General features: G+C 44.7%; 1 pseudogene; it reads left to right on the forward strand.

The window, feature by feature from the left end:
* The first annotated feature begins 18,887 nt into the window (after positions 1 to 18,887).
* Positions 18,888 to 20,191, forward strand: LOC147458188 (uncharacterized; annotated as a pseudogene).
* The last annotated feature ends 2,302 nt before the right edge of the window (positions 20,192 to 22,493 follow it).

The raw sequence follows: 22,493 nt of genomic DNA on the forward strand, positions 1-22,493 counted from the left end.
ATTGGCCATTTTGATCTTTCTGGTGGTGGTCTAAAAAGAATCTCAAATTGCCACAGGTCGTACATGCCTCTCTTGTATGTGTTGCTATTTCCAAGTGGTGAAAAAGGTTGGAATCCCTACATACATGCAATAGACATGCCACGAGAAAACAAAGAGAAAGGGGGAGGGAATACAAGGTATATTACTACAATGGATTTCTACAAGTATAGGTTACAAATCAAGGATGATACGACACAATGTCTTCTACATGGCGGTAGGCTATTGCAGCAATATAATGTTGACGCATACAATTGTATGGAGGAGTTGAGGCTTTTATGGGTTTGCAATCATCAGAGTGATCTATGCACTGAGGTGTATCAAGGTTTGGCTGACATGATTGGAGAAAGAGATGGAACAAGGGGTGACAAAGGATCATTGTTGGGTGCTAACGTTGTAGCAGGAGGGTGGTATTGCCTTCATCATATGTTGGTAGTCCATGCTATATGCACCAACTTTAATATCAGGATGCCATGGAAATTGTACACAAAAGAGAGAAGCATGATCTCTTCAATAACATTCATATGTAATTCTGGATGGAAGGAGATAGAGGACGCGTTATTGCGTGGACAAACGTCCAACAATCATCATGACCTTACTGCACGTTGGTACAGCCAAATGCTGTCGATGGTAGAAATGGGCCCAAGCGGGGCTATGTGGTCGAGCAGATACGGGCCCAGGTGATAGTGTAGCTGTGAAGTGCGGCTACAGCCAAGGGCAGGTGAAAGTGTATGCTTGATGCGGCTTTTTAGGCCATGGGTGTGCTGTCAGGCGCTAAATTGGAGAATGGTCTCATATGCCCGAAATGATAGTTTTGTGTGCCGGAATGTGGTGCTCGATGCGCTTTCCGAGCAGGTCTAGACGGCTCCACAAACGGAGCCCTGATGAGAGAGATATGGCCGTTTGAAGCGGGGTGAGTTGCAGATCCTCGCCGGATTGGGCAGGTGCAAGTGGTTGGCTAAAGATGATGTGAGTGCATATGCGTGTAGTGCTCGATTTGTGGAGCATGCGGGTCTTCTCGGATTGAGAAGCAAGCTCCTAGATGGAAAGTTATGGCCAATTGAAAGTTTTCCGGGGGCCAGGTGTGTACCAAGTTGTCTGCATTAAAAGGTGTTCCGCTAGGTGTTTTTCTTGCCTCGACCAGGTTTAGCAAGATAGCATGCACTGTGTGGAGTGAGTCGAAATTGACGGCTTGCCAATCGGAATCATCGGCGGCTAGATACGCCAAGGTCAATGGGAGGCAGTCACAAATATGTTTCCATTTTTGGCGGTTTTGATTGACGACCTCGTAAAAGATTGAAGTGCGAGAAAATTTCTCATGTTTTCGAACCGGCAGGATGGTATTCCAATGGATCGACGTGATGGGTGTTTGACAAGCCCGAGTGCACGAAGCACCGACCACATGCGACCTGTGCTTGAAAATCCCTTGATTGTAGCCTAAATGTAAAGGTGAAAAGGGGTTAGAATTTGGGAAAGAAAGGAAGAATGGGCTAAAGGGCGTTCAGAGGCTCAGTCATTGACTTTAGAGTTTCTTTTATGAAAAAGCAAATGGGAAACCCATTTTGGAAAATGAGCAAAAGAAGGAGTGCCGTCGTTGCCCTTGGGAGTTTTTGGTTTTGAAAAAAGGGGGGAAGGGAGTTTCATGGGGAGGGGTTTTTTGAGGGCTTTTGAGCTGCTCGTTCGTTTGGAGCCATGGAGAGCTCACAAAGAGCAGTGGCCATGGAAACCTTCAGGTCGGGCTTGAGCGGGGCTCGCCCCTTTGACCTTTGGTGTGCCCCGGTTGCAGCAATGGTGGTTGTACAGTGTTTGGTGCCAATGAATGAAAGAATGCCCCCATTGCAGTGAGTTTGTGCGTCGTCTCGTCCCCCTTCTCTTCTGCTCTCATGTGTGTGCGTACGGGCGTATTGGTAGGTGTGTGCCGCCCCGACAGAGTGTTGAAGAGAGAGAGAGAGAGAGAGAGAGAGAGAGAGAGAGAGAGAGAGAGAGTGAGTGTGGTGTGTTTTGAGCGTGTGGGAGAACGCAAAGCTGGTGCATTGAGGTGTGCGGGTTGTGTGAGTTCGTGTGCGTCCATGTGAGCGCGTGTGCGTACGTGGTCTGGTGAAAAGAGCGAGTCGAAGGTGCTCGCAAAGTGGATTGGGGTGCAGTGTGTGCCCTGGGCTATAGGAGGCAACCGTGTTGGCGCGCTGGGCGTGCTTCCCATTCCCCCTCTCCATCTTCTGGTGCCCCCACTGAGGAGCGCGCTGATAGCTCCCCGATGATGTGATTTGAAGTAAAGATGTGGCAAAGCAGTGGCCTGATCTTCAGCGGAAGCAAGGATGCGGATGATTGGCTGGCAGATTTTGAGTTATTCCTGTTGTCATTGCAGATAACAGGTGATGATGACAAGGTGCGTACGTTGCCCTTGGTGCTACGAGGAAAAGCAAAGCTTTGGTTTCATGGTCTGCAGGCAGCAGACAAACAGGTTTGGCAGGGGTTTCGAGAGCAGTTTCTGTTGCGATTTCGCAAGGTCGTGCCGGTGGATGAAGTGAATGCCAAGATCAAAGGCCTGCAGCAAGATGTAAGAGCCAATTTTGAGGTTTTTCAGGCAGAGTTTGAAGCTCACTGGAAGCAGTTGGTGGCTGTTACGCATGTGGTTAACGAAAACTGCTTGAAATTGGAAAAGTTTTTGGCTTGTTTGCATCCTGTCGTTCGAGAAACACTACAAGAGGTTATTCATATTAGCGACGCTCACACAGCGACGCTCAAAAAAAAAATTCCCGGCGTCGCTATGAGCGTCGCAAATTAGTAAATTTGCGACGCTCATAGCAACGCTCATAGCGACGCCGGCTATGCTAAAAAAATAACAGAGAGCGCCCAAAAACTCAGATCTCAGATCTGAGTTTTTCGGCGCCCTCAAGCAAGGAGCAGGTAACGCTCTCCCTCTCTCTTTCTTCTCCACACACACACACACACACACACACACACACACACGAGGAGAGGAAGGAGAGCCAGGTATGCTCCTATCCTCTCCTCACTCTCATGTTCCCTTCCCCTCTTTCTCTCTCCCTCTCTCTCTCTCTCTCTCTCTCTCACACACACACACACACACACACACACATAGTGTTTTTGAGAGAGAGAGAGAGAGAGAGAGAGAGAGAGAAAGAGTACAAACATAAACAAAAACGCACACACACATACATAAACAAAGAATGCACACACACATTGAGAGAGGAAAAGAGAGAGAGAGCATGCATAAACAAAAAACGCACACATTGAGAGAGGAAAAGAGAGAGAGAACATGCATAAACAAAAAACGCACACATTGAGAGAAGAAAAGAGAGAGAAAACATGCATAAACAAAAAAATGCACACACATTGAGAGAGAAAGAGAGAGAAACTAATTTAACGTCGTAGGAAACTAATTAAAATTAAAAGACCTAAAGATCTAGCCGACGAGGAGTTGAACTCAAGACCTATTATTCAAGAGGGAAATGGCATAACCAATCTATCATACTTGGCATGGGTGATAGAAAGGTTATACCATTTATCTCTTTTTATTGGCACACACATCCACACACACGCACACACACAAGAAGAAGAGAGTTATAACGTCGTAGGAAACTATCCTAAAAGACGTTAAAGATTAGGTTAGATGTAGACTTACGTTAAATTAGATTTAGGTTTATTTAAGTTAAATTAAATTAGATTTAGGTTTATTTTTAGTTAGATTTACGTTTATTTATGCTAGATTTAGATTTACGTTATATTAGATTAGATTTAGGTCTCCATAGACTGCGATGCCTGCATGAAGCGGGTGAAGAAATCCCTCAATGGAATATAGGGTATTGCTGCCTTCACTCATGGTGGGCTCCGTCGATCCAAAAGTACTGGTGAAATGTCTTCAAAAGATAGGGAAGAAGGTGGATCTTCAGGGCGGCAAGAGTCACTACATCCCCGACAATGACCATCTAAACAACCTCTAGTCATTCAACAGCAACTTCAAAGTTAGTAACAAGAGCAAGAACGGTCCAAAGGGCCAATTGCTGTCGTCAGATGTGGATGGAGATGAGGCAGCGTCACCGCCGAAAGTTAACTCTCACATCTTTAGTGATGAGAATGCCAACTCTTGCCGAGTTATGTGAAAAATTATGTGTTAAATCAGTTTTAAGGTTCTTATAATCCCTATTAGTTTAGTTCTTTGTTTTTAATATAACATAATTTACGTTAGATTTAGATTTATGTTATATTAGATTAAACTTAGGTTTATTTAGGTTTACCCACACACACACACACACACACACAAGAAGAAGAGAGTTTTAACGTCGTAGGAAACTATCCCAAAAGACGTTAAAGATTAGGTTAGATGTAGACTTACGTTAAATTAGATTTAGATTTATTTTTATTTAGATTTACGTTTATTTAGATTTACGCTTATTTACGTTAGATCGAGTCCATGCAAGAATTACTTACGGTTTAGGGTTTAGAGTTAGACGAACAGTGAAAAGATCTACTGTGAAAAGATGTTAAGATGCTGTGAAGTGCTACAGCTAGAGAAGAGGCAAAGGGGTTTTGTCCACTACATGCAGTATCATGTAGACGTGGGTCTGTAGATTTCTTGTACCCACAAATATAGGTATTGACCAATAAAGACGAGATTATAACCCGGTGGTTCTGATCTCCGTGCACCTCTAGACCGAGGTGTGCGGGGATTGGACATGAATAGAGAATGTGAGGTAGAGAGAGAGAGAGAGAGAGAGAGAGAGAGAGAGAGATAAGACGTAGAATGCCAATAGAATATTAAATTTGTTGTCCAGGTTATAAGATTTTTATCCTCATTATGAGTAGTGACGAGGATGTGGGACCGTCCAACCGAAACACCTATCTCTCAACGAGGGTCTTATGTCCTTGTAATCAATGCAAGCATGCTGTGCGACGGTTAAGACGTGTTTCTTTGCAGCACGTTCGCGAATTTGGCGAGTTCGATGTATCTATTATAGATCGAGTTGTTGCCAATTATAACTCGTCGGAATCTGACGCTGGCCAACAAGCAGCAATCTTGCAACCCAATAGACGTGTTCGCAGGCGCTTTGGTCAAGCAGCATATGTGAGGCCACAAGTTGTAGCCTCTGACAGCTCGGGGGATGATCATGCAGAGCACATTCCCAACGAGGCAATGTTTGAGCCCGAGATTGATGAAATGATCGAGACGATCATGGATTCAGAAAGGCTTATCTATGATGATATGAAAAGTGAAGCCGATACGCCATTGTATAATGGAGCACGTATGTCTAGATCATTAGGAGAAATATGAACCTTGCATGGGCCTTGTAAGGAATCCTAATTTTTAGGGATTAAGGCTAATGTTGTGTGGGGTTTAGGGGGCAAGGGCATTGAAGAAGGTAGTTTTGAGTAGGCTTTTCTAGCCTTTTTTTTAGACAAATGTAGGATGTGGACCTAAAAGGTTGCTTTCTCTCTCTACCTTTTTTTAAAGTGAAGAAAGCATAGGGGTGTGTCCACATCAGCAATTCCGTGGATCAAAAAGAGTCAAAATTTGACTTTTTTTTAAAATTTTCATTTTTATTTGTTTTTTACTTAAAACTCCCTCCCAACATATATACATATCCAAAAATCATTTTTTGACCCATTTTTTAACCCACAAGTTTAGAAAGTCCATTTTTTCAAAAATCTTTTCCCCCAAAAAGTAATAAACATTTTGTTCTCTCATCCTCCTCCCTCCTCTCTCCCTCTCCCTCTCTGCCCCTACCTTCCTCCTCCTCCCCAATCTCTCCCTCCCCTCCCTCCCTCCTTCTCTCCTCCCATCCTGCTCGGCCTCTCTACCCTTCCCCCTCTATCTTTTCATCATTTTCTTCCTCACGCAACATCTTCCATGGTGCTCACGGACATCACAAATGGTTTGCTTCCACCACCACGTACTCCGCACACCAAAAGCATACATATTCGCTTACCCACGGCATTTGCACCGAAGACCACTAGTGAAGGTGATCAAAGGTCATCACAGGAACGTCGCACCGCTTGTGAGACCAATGTTGACATTTGGGTGGATGGCCATTTGTACCCTTATGATCGTATAAGCCGCTTCCATCCACCGTTTAATAGCCTTTCCACATTTCTTTAATTTCTTCGGAGGGGAGAAGCAGGCTTGTTAGGCTATTGCAAGCGGCTGTGTATGGGTGCAGGTGCTTCTTTGCATATGTGGATGCACGAATGTCAAGCTCTTCACCTCAAGACGACGGCATTACAAGAGAGTGTTGCCTCTTCGGAGAGGGAAGTTAAAAGTCTTGAACAACAAATGCAAGAAAAGGAGTCCCACATCCAGAAGCTTACCAACACCATCACATACTTGAAAGAAACACCCCTTGGTGCAAGGGAACGCAAATGCCCGTATTCATCCATTGAAACTCTTGCACATTCCGGAGGAGCACGCAAACGACGAGTTACAGCAACAAGGTGATTTGGTCTTTACTTGCATGCTGCATTTTTACTTCACACTATTTTCTAACATTTATGTTTATTTGTTGCTAGAAACTTCATCCAGGAGGCATGCGGTGGAACAAGCCAAGATAATCGAGTCAACCTTCTCACTAGTTGTCTCAATACCGAGGACGTTATTTCTATCTTACAATCACCTGGAGGTAAGCACATTAAGGATGCAGTCACCAAGGACCTTATGCGTAAATTAAGAAATGTGGTTAATGATGATGACGTTCAACAAGCTTGTGATGAGACTGGAATCAGCACCAAAGCCTATCAGGCTATTTTTCAACTCCTAAAGGATTCCCTCAAAGAACATGGCATTGTGGAAAACCTATTTCCCGTTCCTCACAAGGTCAAGCTCGCAAAGAAGGCCACAAACAAAGATGTGTTCTCCCGCATTGGGACATACCTACACATTGAGGACACAATGCCAACTTCCCTTTATGCTTCGTGCGCAACAAAGACAAGGGGAAAAGGTAAGAAACAATCCATAAGACCTTCGAATAAGGGCTTTCCTTACACAATGTGGAACAATATTTTCGTGGATCTTAGAAGGCTTCAAGAAGCCATGCTTAGATTTTACGAGTTACCTGAAGAAGGTGACACACTTTACTTTTTTCTTTGGTATTATTCTTTTCATAGAAGCTGAAGTTTAAGGTCTTAGCACTATTTATTTTGTAGTGCTTGGCACAAAAGTCGCTTTTGTGCTGAAACTCGATGAGTGTCAAATAGTGAAAGGCCGAAGGTTAGAGAGGCTAAGTGTCACTCTAATGAACGAGGCCCTTCTGCAAACCAAGCGAAGGGATTCAGTCGAGCCATATCCCACCCTATCTTTTAGCGTGCAATCAGAGAAAGACATTTGGTGGTTGGGTGCTATTGAGGTGCCCAAAGAGACCAATGGAGTACTTTCGTGGATTTTTGAGAGAACTCCATGGATCACAGAAGTAATACACTCCCAAATTGCAGGTTAGAAGTTGGAGATTGAGGGCTTTGGTAGTTATGATGTGGAGTGGCACTTAGGTGGGGATTTGAAGACCATAAAGTGTTTGCTTGGCTGCAAACAAGGGGCTTCTTCTCTCATGCGTTGTCCATTTTGCACTCGAGGGTACAAACCTAATGGACAAAAATCACATAAGAGCACTGCAAAGGCCAGTTACATGCTTCCATGGCAAGGGCATGGAGAACAAGGGTTAGATTGTCATGATGTCGGAGATGAAGGTAGAGAATGGGAAGCGTCTATTCTGAGATGTCCCATGCTCAATGCCCTAGACCGTGATCAAAAGGACCACACTTGGAATCCAATCTTTCGATTTCCTCTATCGAATGTACATTTTTGTACATTACACGCATTCATGCGTATTTTTGATAGGCTATTGAAGCTCCACATTGACTATGCTTTCACAATGAAACCGTTGGAAAAGTCCCAAGAAGCGATCGAAACAGTGGAGGTACTCTTGAATTCCATTGGCTGTCATGGTGGAAATGTGTCTATAGTTGCTGCAAAGAACACAGGGGAGGCCCATGAAATTGCTCAACAAGTGTCAATGAGTGGACAAAAAGCTAGACACTTTTTGAAGAAAGTTTCCCAAGGAAAGCCAAGTCGATATGATGCTCAAAGCAGCTCCAACCAGCAGGCAGGTAACCTTTGGGAGCTTTGGAAGGAGTTATGCAAAGCTACTACTGACAATGATTCAAATGGCGAGCTTGCAAACAAGCACAAGCAAGTTTGGGCCCATTTTGATAAAATGGTCAAGCTTATGAGCCTTAACAGCACAACAGAAGAACAACGGCAATCATTTCAAGAAGCTTTGGCGGATTTTACCAAGGTCTTCACCCTTTCTTGGGGTGAAAATAACATCACACATTACATGGTAAGTCATTCATGGTGTATTCATTACAAGGGATTGTTTTTATTTACTAATGTGGATCGTTTGCTCATGTGAACAGCATATCTTGTTTGCGCATGGTGCATTTTTTATGCACAAGTATGGATCGCTTGAAATTTTTAGCACTCAAGGCATGGAGAAGTCCCATTATCGAGCAAGGGGAGTGTACTTCAAAAATACTCAACATGGTGGTGGAATGGTGCAATCCAATTATTTGGAGGAGATGTTCAACTGGTTTTTTCGCACAACATTTGCTCGTAAGCTCACAATGGAGCGTGCGCGACAATCCAAGATTGCTATTGAAGTGCGCAAATGGAGTCGTCAAGAGCATAGCAACAAGTGGCAAATGTCGCAAGGTCCCACCAAGCATGCTGCATGGCGGCGATGTAGAGCGCGACAAGGATCAAAGTGGATACTGCGCGAGTCACTAAACGTGAACGTAGGGTCCAACTCTTAGCGACATGTTTATTTAAAAAATAATACTTCTTTTAAAAAAATTAGTGTGAATAGGGCCCTTTTTAAATGGGCCCTTATAAATATTGCATGCTCTCATAAATCACTCATTTCTTAAGAACAGGTGAGCTCTTACCAACGAAATGGCGCGCACCAAACAAACCGCAAAAGAGCATCCACCTGCCAACAAAAACACCCTCCAAGGATGTGAGAAGCCGTCATGGCTTAAAGGCACAAGAAAACGGCCACGAACACCTGGCCGTTCCAGGAACTCTTCTGGTAGTGGGCATGGTGGTAGGGCACGAGAGTCATCAAGGACTGTTGAATCTCCACCTCCTCAGAGATATAACACCTAGAAAGAGAATGAAGCAACGTGCCCAGCGCTGGAGAGAAGTAGAGGGCCAACAAACATCAGAGTCCGATAGGGAGCAGCCGTCGCGCCCCCAATCACAAGCAGGACCATCCAGGACTCGGGTGGTCAATACAGACACCGAATCAGAGAGTGAGCCACCATGGTTGCGAGAAAACATATCGCGCACACACCGGGTGGCCGTTGGGGGGAAGACATTGCCTCAAGGCAAGGGAGCTCTCCCCACACGACAAGATCGACAACCAAGGGAAGAGGAAGAATCAGAACAAGCTGCAGAACCAGCCCGTAAGCATGTAAATAGACGCAAGTCTAAGTTTTTCAAGAAGCCTTCACGCCGCCCGCCAGCAAATGTGCAAGTGCCCCCAAGACAACCGCAGCGGCGCCAAAAAATAGCAAGGGCATTTGCAGAAATCTGCCACTACCAGAAGACGACGGAGCTCTTGATTCGATGCGCCCCCTTTGCTCGCACTGTGAAGGAAGTGCTTCAAAGCTATGGAAATCAGTATAGAATGCAAGCAATAGCGCTAGAGGCTATTCAAGAAGCTGCAGAGGCCCACATCATTTCAGTGTTGGAAGATACCAACCTATGTGCCATTCATGCAAAGCGAGTGACAATACAGCCAAAAGATATGCAGCTTGCATGACGATTGCGACGAGACTTCGAGCATTAGCCGAAGTTACCCCTCTTTTTGTATTGCACACCCTTATCTTTGTAATGATTTGACTTTCCAATGACAATATGATCAACAGTTGTGTCTACTCTGTCTATTATCTTTGTAATTTCAAGTTCTGTATGTAATTGTAGTCAATTTCAGTAAATTTGTGCATTTTAAGTAACCTTAGGGGTATATAAGCCTATAAGGGGCAGAAAAAGGCCTGGCCACAAGGGCGCGCAAATGGCCCATCCAAAACTGATGGATGGGCCATTTGCGCGCCCTTGTGGCCAGGCCTTTTTCTGCCCCTTGTAGGCTTATCTACCCCCAAGGGTACTTAAAATAACCAAATTTACTAAAACCTATTGGTTTTGCATCAATATTTTATATGGATCCTTATGGACACCTTTTTTTGGTCATTTCAAGCTTTGAATTCCTTATAGGATATCAAAACTAATAACATATTGTGAAACCAAGTGTCCAATGTAATTTGACTTTTTGGTGCAAGGGTGTAGTAGGTAGAGCTAAAGCAAGTGATAGTTTGCTGGAAACTTCATTTCATAATTGATTTGAGCTTTTCTAGTGTCCTTGAGTGTGAACATATACTGGAATTGCCATAAAAAGGTTGCATTTAAATGAATGATGCAAAACCAATCCATTGCAATAAATTTGTGCTTTTTAAGTACCCTAGGGGGTAGATTGGCCTATAAGGGGCAAAAAAATGCCTGGCCGCAAGGGCGCGCAAATGGCCCATCCAAAACTGATGGATGGGCCATTTGCGCGCCCTTGTGGCCAGGCCTTTTTCTGCCCCTTGTAGGCTTATTTACCCCCAAGGGTACTTAAAACAACCAAATTTACTAAAACCTATTGGTTTTGCATCAATATTTTATATGGATCCTTATGGACACCTTTTTTTGGTCATTTCAAGCTTTCAATTCCTTATAGGATATCAAAACAAATAACATATTGGGAAACCAAGCGTCCAATGTAATTTGACTTTTTGGTGCAAGGGTGTAGTAGGTAGAACTAAAGCAAGTGATAGTTTGCTGGAAACTTCATTTCATAATTGATTTGAGCTTTTCTAGTGTCCTTGAGTGTGAACATATACTGGAATTGCCATAAAAAGGTTGCATTTAAATGAATGATGCAAAACCAATCCATTGCAATAAATTTGTGCTTTTTAAGTACCCTAGGGGGTAGATTGGCCTATAAGGGGCAAAACAATGCCTGGCCACAAGGGCGCGCAAATGGCCCATCCAAAACTGATGGATGGGCCATTTGCGCGCCCTTGTGGCCAGGCATTTTTTGCCCCTTATAGGCTAATCTAACCCCCTAGGGTACTTAAAAATCACGATTATACTCAAATTGACTGCAATTACATACCTTGAAATAACAAAGTCAAAAAACAATTCATATCACCAATTGAAACAATTTTCAAGATTGACAAATCAAATTGAAAAGAATTTGCAATATAGAGAGACAATTTCAAATATTTTTTATTCCTTCTAGCACGGTGATTTTACATCATGTATTTGAGGAGTTCAGATTTTTTTTTACCATTTCCTGGCGCCTATTTTGCGCGTAAGGCAACTCCCCAGTCAAGAGGGACTGCGCTATGGCATTTGGGTCAGTTGATCCAATGGAAGCATGTATCCCTATCTGGGCAAGCACTTTACCACGAAAGCCAGTGCCAAACGCTGTGCATACAAGGGATCTACGCAGTAGGAACACTTGATGCGCAGTTTGAGCAATGGTACTCAAACACAAAAACTTGCTCAAAGCTTTTAACGACCAAGTCATAAAATGGGCTTGGGGAGTAAATTCATTATGGATAATGGCCACATCGCCAGGGGGGAGTTGTCCGAGGTAATGCGCAAGGGAAGCTTGAGGTCCAAAGCCCGTCCGCTTGCCACCCGTCCTTGCAGCAAAATCATCAACCTCCACAATATCCTGTCATAAACCGATGAAGGTTGAGAAAAAAGACAACGAAGGATAAAATAGTAACATGAAAATTAGGATACAGATTACCTCCTGCTCCTTGTCATCCTCCTCCCTGTTGCCCTTTGCATCCAAGTCAATGGTCCCATGCACCACAGATACAAGCTTTGGATCATCAGATGGGAGGTTGCATAATGGCATAGGCATCCTAGCAGCCTCAACCTTGGCTTGCGTGGCTTGGAAATCTTCATCAGCCACGTGCAACTGCTCTGCTGCCAGGACCTCCGCACATACAACTGCAATAGTGTCAGCAACAGAGTCCCCATCTGGCAAGAGCTTGCTTTCTAGGTCATCTGGCGTATTGTCTAAGGGACATTTGCTGCTGTTGCATAGCACGCTCAAGCATTCATCCATGCGCAGGCCAAATGCTTTTTCCAAATCATGCAGGAACACAAAATCCTCCCCATCCACTAACACTAAGGAGAAGCGGCTAATTTCTACCTCTGGGATAGCCACATCCGTCAGTGGTAGTGGCACTGGAGTGTCACTAGGGCCAGCCGCAACTATGGATTTCTCAACCACTTCCTCAAGACCCCTAGGGTACTCAAGCTGGTGTGCTTTTCCTTCCGCTGCAGGGTTCATGGGGATAACCTGCTGCTCCTTGGTGTCCTTGATAAAGGACCCAACTTGAAGGTGTGGTAAGCGGAGCTCCTCCAAATCAGGTTCCTCGCTCACCAAGAAGATAAATGTTGCGAGCCGAGAAAGGTACTCCACCCCCAACTTGCGCTTCTTGAGCGCTGACACCCCAGGGGCTTGCTCGTCCAAGTAATGGCCTGCATTGGTTGCAATTTCTTGGAATCATTGCAACCGCTTGGCGAATAGGCGATCACCTTTGTGTATATAGCGCAAAAGATCTCAAGGCACCCAGATCCCTGCATGTGGGGGGATAGATACAGAATATTTTATGATGTGCTCCTCCATGAACGCAGAAATCTCCTCAAATGCATCCATGTGAAGGGCAACTGTGGCGTCAAGGTCAGGGAGACGAGTAAAAAAGGTGTGGAGGTCCAACTTCCCTTTGTATTTGGTGTCCTCGGGGAAGAGGATGAAGAGTGATGAAGGGGTGGATGTGGGTACAGATGCAGAGGCTGTGGCAGCATCCATGTTTAGCCTGGGGTGTGGATAGAGAGTGGAGGAGCTCAGGAGTTGCAAAAGTTAAAATAGTGAATGAGTTAGGTGGCCCCCCTTTTATAATGTACCCTTTTTTTAAGACATTAAAAAAAAAGACACTTTCACCAAAAAATGATTTCTCATCCCAATGCAAAAAATTATATTCAAAGGCATGATTTGCCGAAGCAAATCATGTTGATTACAGCGGGGATCAATATGAAAATTGCAAGAGTTACAAAGTTATAAGATCGATAACATAGTTCCATCTATCCCCCAGTCCTCCTCGACCTTCAATTTGTCTTCCATTCTCTTCCCAATCTGCAGACATTCATTACAATAAGCATCTAATGATCGACAAACCATGATGTATTGAAAATGTGGTGGAAGGATTCTCACCTTGTGACCTTGTAAACGAAATTGTGCTTGTTGAAGGGCCTTAAAACCCATAATAACCAAATGTTCTCGAACATTACTGAGAGTCCAATGCTTGTTCACTTGGATTGCCTCCAAAGCATCGTTGGGCATCTTCACTGCAATGTCAAAGCTTGCAATAGCGCCGTCTACACTCTGTAAGGGAGTCCACACTCCAAGCTTGCACATCCAACGATCATAGTGAAATCATATGTACAAGGAGGTGCGGGATTTCAAATAGCGCATTCCAATACCTGAAGCTCCAACCTTACAACGGTACCGGTCCCCGTTGTGCATGCCCTCCACAAAACCCCAGTCCTCTTCTAAAAGCCTTCCTAATTCCTCGTAATGCGCATCTTTACATACAAGCATTGTGGTAGTCTCCACAAATCCAAACTCTTTAAAAATGTGCACAAAACAATGAATAGGCAAACACCAGCTCAAGCCCACAGACCTAGAAGCTTTAGAGTATTTCAAAGAGTTTTGGACATCCATTATCATCTTTTGCTTGAAAGATGCTACCGACCACAAATCTGGGACCGGCCACTCCATACTTAATAAGGAAGTTACTTTGATGGGTTCAAGCGTTCCAAATGCTTGTGTAGAAGTAGGGACAATATAGGAGTGAGAATAGAAGAAAATCCTTCTTTGAACCAGTTTGGTTGGGCAAAGATGCGGGAACATTATTGCTCCAATATCCGCATGTATAGCATTGAATGTGCCGGAGAGACTATGTAGTGGCTGCTCCTACACCAACGTGGATGGAAATATGACTATAAATGCATGACAAATGTTAAGTATGAATCCATAATAACATTACACTGTGATTTCACACCTAACTTTGTATTCTCAAAACATGTACTTACAATGTGTTGGAAATCGAGGTGGTTGTTGCAAGTGCATGGTTGACATTGAGAAAACATGTTGCACAATGGCTATGGTCCCCTTGTCTTTGCGGTTCTTGAAGCCAAGGAGCTTTCCTTTCCAATGAAGATCCAAGTTTGCACGATTCAGCACACGATGAGGGCCAACAACAGATGGTTGCATGTATACCCAAGCACCTTTGGTAAACTTTTGTGGCACCCACTCATCATCTACACCTCTAGAGTTGTGGCATGCAAGTGCTGTGACCTCATCCTTTGGTCGCCTTTGCGAAGTAGAGTTGGCCATGGTTGAGCAAAGCAAACTAGGAGGAGGAGAAGAACCTTGCTTGTTGCTACAATGTAGGTGTGATAAAGTGATATGAGAAAATGGTCAACCCTTGTGGAAATGGGAGGAGAAGGTGGACAACCCTTGCTTGGTGTGGCACTGGGAGGAGAAGGTGGATAAGCCTTGCTTGGTGTGGCAATGGAAGGTGGTAGGGGAGGAGAGAGGAGCTTCCTTGCTGCAGTAATGAAGATGGTGTAAAGAGAGAGAGTGTTGGAGTAGAGGATGAGTGTGATGGTTGCAACCAAGGAGGGGTTGGAAAAGGGGTTCTAGAGAGAGAAAATCCCTTTTTGCCTAATAACTAATTTTGGGAGAGCTCTGGATAGCAAAAAAAGATTTTTTTAAAGTTTTTTAAAAATTTTGAATTTTAGGGTTTTTGGATGCACGTTTTGACTTTTTGAGATCAAAAAATGCTTTTTTGACCATAAAATAGTTTTAGGGGGGTTTTCAGAAAATGAAATTTGAGTTTTGAAATTTTTGAAAAATTTCAATTTTTTGGGATTTTTTCAAAACCGGATCGAAAAGGAGAGAAGTTAGAGGTTCCATATGGCCACCCCCCCCCCCCCCCCCCTCCCCCCCCAGCCCACCTTCTCACTAGGTAAGAGCCCATTTAAAAAGTGTAAGACTACTTTGTCCCCCTACATTTTTGAGGGCATAGAGTGTGTCCACCACCCTCTTCTCATTGGCTGGCCTCTAATTAACCTTAATCCCAAAGGGCCCCTAGAGGGTTCATATTTTTCCTAATGTTGAAAGCACTCCTGGTTCTTCTCAACATGCAGGCAAAGTTTGGATGGAGTGACACTAGCGTCAGAGCGCTTTTCAGGTGATCTATTACAATTAGTTTACTTTAATAAAACTCTAAATGTATAATGATCTGATAGATTTTTACACGACTGTATCGTATTTTTATGTTGTGTAGATTGCTTAAAGAGCACATACTACCAGCTGACAATGTGATGCCAGATTCTCGAGATGAAGCAAGAAAGATTTTGCGAAACTTGGGGATGGATTACAATTCTATCCACGCTTGTCCTAATGACTGCATTCTTTTCAGAGGGGAATACATAGACATGGAGAAGTGTCCGAAATGTGATTCCGAAAGATATCGAGTAGATCTCCACATGACAAAAATTCCACAAAAGGTTTTGCGACATTTTCCTCTGCTTCCTCGCATCAAGCATTTCTTCGAATGTAAGTCCATGGCCGCCCTAGCATCATGGCATGAGGAGAATAAATCTTCGGATGGTGTGCTACGAATTCCTGCAGATTGCGCAGCCTGGAAACATATAGATGGAACATGGTCGGATTTTTCCAGGGAAGCTCAAAATTTGCGCTTAGGCGTGGCTATGGATGGCGTAAATCCATTTGGTCAAAGATCAACATCTTACAATGTATGGCACGTTGTCATCGTCAACTACAACATTCCCCCGTGCTTGACTACGAAGAAGGGGCACCTATGGCTAAGCTTGATTGTGCCAGGGCGATATAAAGTGGAGAATATGGATGTGTATCTTCGTCCACTATTGGAAGAGCTACAACAATTGTGGATTGCATAGAGGTGGTGGATATGAGCCGACACACAAGACGACGGAATGCTTTGATCAGAGGCATTCTAATGTGGACCATGCATGACTATCTCGGGCTAACAGAATGCTCAGGTGATCTATTGACACTCCTCACTCAAACACTGTAAATCTGGTTTTTTCCCATAGTTGATCTATTATCATGTGTATACATGCAGGGCTTCAAACAAGCGGATACAGAGCATGTGTCACATGTGGACCTAGACTGAATGCACATAGGGCGCCCTCACTGAAGAAGCAAATCTACGAAGGTCATCAAGCGTATCTTCCAGAGAATCATGTGTTACGCGACGGCTTTTTGGGAAGAGAGCCACCAAGGATGTCTGCACAAGCATGGTTAGAGCAGAAGGAGATGTGCGATGATGGATTGCCTCCACGGATGAAGAGACTATCTCTATGGTACGAGTTACCATACTGGCCCCGACTCATGATCAATCACTTGCTCGATCCAATGCACATATTCAAGAATGTGGGTAATCTACTATGGGACCATCTGACCGGCAAGAAGGATACTTTGGGAGCCAGAGTTGACCTTAGAAATGTGGATCGTATGGAGCAATATTGGTCGCATACAGCGTCTGATGGATCGATAAAACTCCCTAAAGCACCATGGATTTTCACAGGAGCCCAAGAACGCAAAGTGAAAGAGACCATTCGATCTTTGCGGACCCCCACTGGCGTAATGCACTCGCTCTGAATGTGTTTTACTAAAGAAGGAAAGCTTACCGGTTTGAAGTCACACGATTGGCATAAAATGTGTCAGGTACGTTCATAGTGGACTTTAATATCATTGCATAAAATGTGGAATTTAATATCATTGCTACACATACTTTACAGTTTATTTTACCGGTTGCCATTGAGGGATGTTTGTCTCTCGACATCCGTAACACAATCTACAAACTTGCAAAGCTGGTGCAATGGATCTCACAAAAGGAGATCAACGTAGACTCCATACCATTCGCCAAACTAAATGCTACGGAGCTTGTGTGCATGTTTGAGAAACATTTTCCTACTACCATGCTAACCATTCAGGTGCATCTTCTTGTTCACATAGTTGATGAGGTGGAAATAGCTGGCACAGTTCATTCCAGATGGATATTCTTCTTAGAACGTTTCATGAAAACGCTTAAGGGATATGTGTGTCAAAAGGCACGTCCGGAGGGTAGCATGGCAGAAGGTTGGTTGATATCAGAGTCCCTAGTGTACATTGGAGAGTGGCTAGACGGATTTGATAAAGCCCGGGACACGCTATGGCGAACCATAGATGATGAGCGCATATCTGGGATTGTCATGTGCAATATCGGTGTTGAGAAAAAGATGACGGAAGATCTAGAGGCTAAAATCAACCGATTTTGCATGCTTCACAATCCAGTGATGCAAAAGTGGATTTCACAATATGAGGATGCAAAGCAAGAGCGACAAAGGGCACGAATCGAGTGGAGACGGGGAAGACGACCACCGATGCACTATCCAACGGTTCTGGAGAGCCTACCAACATTCATGAGCTTAAGATGGTTGCACAACCAATTGAAAAGCGCACAACAATGCGGTGACGAAGTGACTGAGGAAGAGTGGGAGTACTCTCGGGGTTGCGCGACCAAGGTAAGTTTGCAATGTACGACTAGCTAGTGACTTTATTTCTAAACGGTTGAACGGCCACTCATAATCTTTGTTCATTGTAGTATAAGTCATACACAGCAGCATGGTGTAAAGGTCGACATTTTAGGGTGGAACGGATCGACAAAAAGCGTTTTACTCAACATTGTGGAATCATGGCAAAATTTGAACATTCTAGTCGACGACGTTCCTCTGATGCAGATCCTGTGGTGGTGGAACTCAGTTACTTTGGCACGCTACCAAAGATTTTGAGGATCGATTACAGAGTATTTTTTGTCGACTTGTTCGACGTGCAATGGTTCAAGATAATCATGGAGGGTCGCAACGCTACTGTGCGTAGAGGAGAGTCTGGTTTTCTTGAGGTGGATTCTACTAAGAAATGGACTGACCTAAGAGACACTTTTGTACTACCCGAGCATTGTGAACAAGTAAGTATGTAAATAGTTAGCATCCCCCTTTTACAAGTTATGTACTTGAAAGCTCTCCTGTAAGTTATGTGGCTCTAGCAGGTAATATTTCATCCTACAAAGTCTACATCAAACTGGTGGTACGTGATAGAGGTAGCCCCTCGTAGTGCAAGGACGTATGAAGGCTACCATGTGCCAATCACAACGGCATCAATGGAGGAGATCAGAGAAGATGCTCAATCAGAAGCCGCTGCGGTGGTGCCAGACGAGCATCAAGATGCTACCACTCTATATGGGGTGCATGCAGAGGAGCTACAAAATGAAACAGAGGATATGTGTTTAAATGTAGAGCTCTTTATAGATATAGGAAGTTATGCTGAGTTATGCGAGGATGAGAGAGAGATCTCTTAAAGCCACAAATATTGTATTTGAACAATTTTGCTCCGTGTTGTAAAAGTTGTGGCTCTCTAAGTACCTTCCATGGTGTATAACGCTCTTTTCTACTCGCGCTCACATCTTTTGATTGAAAATTCTGAGTTTTCGACTTGCCTCTTCTATTACTCAATTCATTGCGTCATTGTATTTATATGCGTCATTACGTCATTGTATTTAATGGTCTTTGCATCATTGTCTACTCTATTCATTCAATATTAAGTTTAAATATTCGTGTGTTTAATGCAGGTATGGATGATGAGGAGTTTCTTTCTTCTTTGTCACCGCAGTAGAGACAGTGGTACGTGGAGCGTCATCGCTCTGGCGCATCATCACGCGTTCCTAATCCATCCGCATCTTCCTCTCTTTCAGAGCATTCGGCACGCTCCGAAGCTTCGGCGTCGACGAGACGATCTTCACACTCGTCTAGACACCGGCGCTCTAGTGGTGGCGGTTGTTGTGGGGATTCCGCCGCCGATGCCTCCACACCGCTTCGTGTTCGACGAGGCTCTTTACCCTCCCCTTCTTTGCCCGCCCCCACACCAGCCACAGCATCGCCATCTACGCCAGGTTTTGCGCGACTAACTGTTCCTAGCAGCTACACACCTCTACCTACTCCGCCAGGAGCCACCCCACTCGACACTCCTCGCTTCGGGGCCCAGACGCCGGTGGAGACACCTGACGTCCGTACCCCCATTGACACGCCGCTAGAGACCCCTGCCGGGACACCCAGGTTCACGCGTCACCGGCCAGAGGGCTTGCCTTACTCCGTCGACTTCAGCGGCGGCATCATCATGGATGATGACGGCAAGAAGGTGATCTCGCGCATGCGTGGTATTTACTCTCAGCTGTTTAGACACTACATACTAAACAAATGGAGTGAAGTACCAAGTGATTTAAAAGCCAGAGTCATCAGCATACTTCATGATGAGTTTCCCGTTCCAACACGGGATCAACGCTTCAATGAAGACCTGATGAAGATTCGAATGCACGAATACTACAAACACAAGCGTTCCGAAGTGCAAAAAGCAATCAAGCATGGGTGGAACAGGCCAGATTGGCTGGCCAAAGAAGATTGGAAGAATGCGAAGAAAGCAGTGCGCGAGAATCCCGACAAGTGGAAGCAACAAAAGGATGCAGCTAGAGCGCGAGTAGAGGCAGGGAGCTCGCACCACTTGGGGAGCGGTGGATGGGCATCATTTGAGGCCGATTTTGTAAGTGTTTTCGCATTGCTCTTTATGTTCGATAGTTTAGGGTTTATGAGTTTTTTAATTCTAACATAATGAAATCTTTGTATGTTTTGACAGTGGTCGATGACAGGACGTCATCCCACACCGTACAAGCGCGAGTACGCAGGCAGGAAGGGCTTAAACGCCCCGATGGACATTCTCAGTTCTCGCGGCGGCATGGTTAGTATTAGGGTTTACTCTTTTCTATTTTTTGTATTGTTTTATAAATGTCGTTATATCTTTATACTTACTGAAAGCTGTCTTATTGTCTTTTTTTGCAGAATCCGACAGATACGCCGCTTGGACGCGATGAGACGTCTGACTAGACGACGTCAGTTTAGCCGTAGCTAGATAGCATTAGTTTAGGGTTTCTCATAGCTTATGTATCATGAGACGGATTTTATATGTCTTTTTGAACCATGTATATTATTACATTTGTCACCGCAGTTCATTTTGCCAATCAATTCTTTATGTCTATGATGTTGTACAATTGTCATTATTACATTTGCCAATCAATTCATTTTGCCTATGATGTGTACAATTGTCGATTTTACGCTTGTCAATTTTGCAAACAATGCGTCTTGTGGGTGACTATTTTGGGTCTATTATCTACCCTTGCACTTTTTTTAAAAAGTGAATCAAGTATAATATGTTTGATGGGTGGCAGGGAATTCAATGCCCTGTCACCAAAAAAAAATTCTCTCGGACGTCGCTATAACCATCGCTATTTATGGCTCTATAGCGTCGCTATGAGCGTCGCTATAGACTTCTGTGTAACCGTCGCTATAACCGTCGCTATGACCGTCGCTATGAGCGTCTCTATATAGCGACGCATATAAGCGACGCCTATAGCGACGCATATAGCGACGCTCTCGTAGCGACGCTATTAGCGACGCCGGGGGTTATAAAAACCCAGTGTATTTCCGTCGCTAACAGTGTCACAAGAGCACACAACCTCTTGTAGTGAAAAGGTGGATGATGACGAGCCTAGGTGCTATGGTGAAGCGGTCCAGGTTGCCAGGTTAAAGAGCCACAAGGTGAGAAGAAAAGTGGAGCTTGGCTTGCTTAAGCCGGTAGATTGTGTGCCGATTGTGGCAGCAGCAGGGTGTTCTTTGGATAGGTCGAGGATGGTACGAGGGATACAAAGTGTGGAGCCTGTGGAGGTAAGGCCGATGGTGAATTGCGCTTGTGTGGAGATGCCTGTTTGCAGGGTGCCATTGCCTGTTGTGGATGAGCTTGCCAACGAGGGCGAGCCATGTGTTAAAAAGAGCTTGTGTACTGAGAAGATGGCAGATGCCAAGCGTCAAGTTCAGCTTGAAGAGGAAAAGGTGAAGCCTGTTCTTGTGGAGTCTTTGCTCGAGAAGATAGCAGATTGTGACCATATGGTAGGTTCCGAGAGCCTAGAGCTTGATGATAAGAGTGTGCAGGGCCAAGTTGGCAGTGGTCAAGCCTTTGTGGAGCTTAAGAGTAAAGATGTAGCTACCGAGTCGGCCTATGGCAGTGGTGATGAGAGTTCGAGCTCGAGTTTGTGGGATATAGGTAGAGAGGACGAGTCGGCGTCCTATGACGAGGAGACAGACTACAGTGAGCTTGAGATGGTGCAGATAAAGCTGCCTTGCTATGTGCATGAAGACGTGATGGTTGCCACTATGGCTGAGGAGCAGGTGGAAGTGCCCAAGCTTGGGGATGATGGTATGCAGATAAAGGTCTTGTGTGGCACCATGCTAATGGTGATGTTGGTTAAAGTGGTCGTGCAGTGTGCTTTGATAGTGAAGCAGGTACGGAGCTTGGCCAAAGAGAAAGCTGCCATGGAGGTGGAAAGTGAACGGGTTGAAGAGGACGGTCTGCAAGAGGAATTGGTGGAGCCATGTGGCTCTCTTGGTTTGGATGAGCATGAGGATACGGTGTTTGAGGATGCCACAGGCATGGACTGCGATGGTATGATGCCGTTAGAGAGGCCTCTGGGTGATGGACAGGTGCCTTTGGCCATGGATAGCGAGAAAGAACAGGCTATGGATGCAGTGAAGCCATCAATGGAGGTGTGCACTTGGATGTTCAAGGCCATGCTCGTGAGCGCAGCAATACAGTGGGCAATTTGCCAATTGCAAGAGTTTGTGGAGGAAGTCTCCACACTACATGGTTGGGCAGGTTTGTCAGGTTTGTCCGTCGATGCAGGTTTGTTTGTTGATACGATTTTTTCTGTTGGTGTGGCTTTTAAGCCGAGTGGTGAGCACGGTGGTGCTCTTTTGGATGCTTGGATGCCATTGGCTGCTTGGAACAGTGAGGAGATGTTGAGTGCATTTTATATGCACTATTGGGTTGGTGTTTGGGAGCAGTTCTACAGGGAGCTGCAGCAGGTGGATGGTGATGGCCAATGCCAGGTGTTTGACCCTGGAGGGTGATAGCAGATAATGCAGGGGGTTGGGCAACCCACCTGATGAGCAGCAACCAGGAGCTATGTATATGGTGTACATATAGTTTGTGGTGTGGTTTGTGGTTTTGCTCAGTGTAGGCGAGGCTATGCCGTTGTGGTGTGTAGTGTGCATGCTTTTGGTTGAACATAAATGTTCAACGAGGGGGTCGGCAATGATGGTATATCCAAATGCTGTCGATGGTAGAAATGGGCCC

Source organism: Adiantum capillus-veneris, chromosome 5 (genome assembly GCF_014529385.1).
Source record: "Adiantum capillus-veneris isolate H3 chromosome 5, ASM1452938v2, whole genome shotgun sequence".
In the NCBI taxonomy this organism is placed as follows: domain Eukaryota; kingdom Viridiplantae; phylum Streptophyta; class Polypodiopsida; order Polypodiales; family Pteridaceae; genus Adiantum; species Adiantum capillus-veneris.